This window comes from Argentina silus (genome assembly GCF_951799395.1).
Source record: "Argentina silus genome assembly, chromosome: 14".
Lineage (NCBI taxonomy): Eukaryota > Metazoa > Chordata > Actinopteri > Argentiniformes > Argentinidae > Argentina > Argentina silus.
In genome coordinates this window covers 18,022,130-18,024,629 of record NC_139668.1, presented here as the reverse complement: position 1 = coordinate 18,024,629, position 2,500 = coordinate 18,022,130, and the positions used below count along the sequence as shown (strand labels likewise).

At 45.1% G+C, this 2,500-nt stretch overlaps 1 protein-coding gene across 1 annotated transcript in view; it reads right to left on the bottom strand.

Moving 5' to 3' along the window:
* Window positions 1-2,189: 2,189 nt before the first annotated feature.
* LOC310814743 (NHS-like protein 1) overlaps window positions 2,190-2,500 on the bottom strand; it is a 27,481-nt gene continuing 27,170 nt past the window's right edge. Inside the window, exon 11 of the mRNA XM_083684243.1 lies at window positions 2,190-2,500. This exon is cut by the window's right edge and continues 1,668 nt beyond it. The gene's annotated coding sequence lies outside the window, so the exon portion shown is untranslated.

Below are 2,500 nucleotides of genomic sequence, written 5' to 3'. Positions count from 1 at the left end.
TATATAATACACATACAGGTACATCTAGTCCCTACATACGTATATGGAAAAATATGTCTCTACAATGGGTTAGGGGTTAGAGTTAGTTAGTCATTAGGGTTAGTCATTAGGATCTAGTTAGATAAAAACCCAACCAAATGATGAAATGATGCGACACACTTCATGGTCATATCATTGACATCCGCCCTTACTGTTCAGAATGCAATGTACTTGTCACTTCCTGTAACTTGCGGTTCTGGTGAAGATCTGAATACTGATATACTGTACTGACAACAACATGCTGATCAAACATAACAGTCTGTCACTTTGAGAGTGTAGCACACACACAAGCCCCTACAACTAGAACCTACACTAGAACATCCTACTTAGCCACTGTTTTGGCAACGCCAAAGTTAGCTAACTTTTTATACCAGCAAAGCTACCTGAATATCACGACAAAAACGCATGAGTTGAGTGGGATGGGTGTGAGAGTGTGTGTGTGTGTGTGTGTGTGTGTGTGTGTGTGTGTGAGAGAGAGAGAGAGAGAGAGAGAGAGAGAGAGAGAGAGAGAGAGAAAGATGTTGCTGACTCACCGCTTAGACTTCCATGTTTCTGCAGTTCACCAAGCACCCTGTAGCCTAGGTGAGTGTGTCTCTGTGTGTACGTTATTCTCTCTTCTCACACACACTCAAAGCGCGGTCTGACCTCTTCAGTGTGTGTGTGTGGGTGGCAGTCTTTAGAGTGTACATTAAGGAAGTCTTAATTGCGTAAGGGCTTTCATGTGGTGTTTTTTTATACGCGATTAGTTTGTGTGTTGGCAGGGATTGTGTGTATGTGTGTGTGTGTGTGTGTGTGTGTGCGTGTGTGCGTGTGTGCCTGTGTGCGTATTTGTACTGTATGCGTGTGGGTTGGCAAGCACCCAGTGGACACTGACAGACGTCACAAAAGACAATACTGTCAGCCATCAATTAGAGGCGATTATCTCTGGCCTTAACGATGACAATCACCATATGGACTGGAGACGCCATTCAGAAAGCCAACCAATTACCAATCAATTAGTGATGATTATAATGACCAGCAATGATTGTCCAAGTGCTTAATGGTAAATGTTTTGGGACCGATGGGCAAAACAGCACACCGTGAGTCACAGTCAATGTGTGTGTGTGTGTGTGTGTGTGTGTGTGTGTGTGTGTGTGTGTGTGTGTGTGTGTGTGTGTGAGTCAGGGGGAGGCTGGTGGGCGGGCTCATTGTAATGCACGGGATGGCATGAGGAATGGTATCAAACACACATTCCGTTCCATGCATTACAATGAGCTCGTCCTCTGGTTTCTACCTCCATCAGCCTCCCCTGGTGTGTGTGCGTGTGTGCGTGTGCGTGTGCGTGTGCGTGTGCGTGTGCGTGTGCGTGTGCGTATCAATCAGACAGCAGTAGACAGGGCTATTTCATAGTATCATATTTTATTACACTCATAGACTCAGGGCCAACATTCAACCTTCACCCCTTCCTCCATCTCTCCCTCTCTCCTTCCCTCACTCCATCATTCATGCTGTACATCTCTATACCTCTCCATCCTTTGCACAACAATCTTACAGTTTTCTGAGTCTCTCTTTCCTTTTCTCCATAATCACTCCATCCCTCTATTTCTGCAGTGTATTTCCTCTGCCATAGAACCCCCCCCCCCCCTCCCCATCACACCCCCCCCCCCCTCCCCATCACACACCCTCTGCTCAAGAATCTCAGTCATCTTTCCTCCATCCTACCTACATGCATCCAGATCTCTCTCCTCCACCTCCACTGTCCTGTATCTGTTAAGTGCTTAGTCCTATATACCCTAAAGGTCCATCGCTCCAACTCTGACCTTTAACCCTAACCTTTATCTGACCCTAACGGTACCTCTGTCTCTAACCCTAATATGAACCCCTTATCTCTGAGGGGAGGCTGGCGGAGGTAGAAATCGGAGGACGGGCTCATTGTAATTCATGGAATGGAATTTGGAATGCTATCAATCACACCATTCCTCATTCCATTCCATGCATTACAATGAGCCCGTCCTCCGATTTCTACCTCCACCAGCCTCCCCTGCAGCGCCAGGCAGCTCCAGGTTTATAACAGGAGCGTCTGTCCTCACAGTGCTCAAATAAATAGACTACAAAAACACCCCCCCCCACCCCCCCCATCCCACCCACCCACCCCCGCCAAAAAAAAAAAAACAAGGATTATAAAATGTACAAATTGTGATGAAAGATACAACAATATAAAGGACATAAAAGTTACTTTGTAGAAATGAAACGAAAGCTACGTAGAGAAAAAAAAACCTGAAATGAAAGTAAATAAAGCAAATAAAGCAAATAAAGCAAATAAAGCAAATAAAGCAGGTTAGAACAAAGGACTGAGCAAAGCCGTCACACCTCCCTTAGTTCTGCTCATCACTCTTTCTTATTTTTATTATTATTATTGTTATTATTATGCACATTGTCAGTCATCCAATCAAAAATCAGCATACATGCCCCTGCTGCAGAA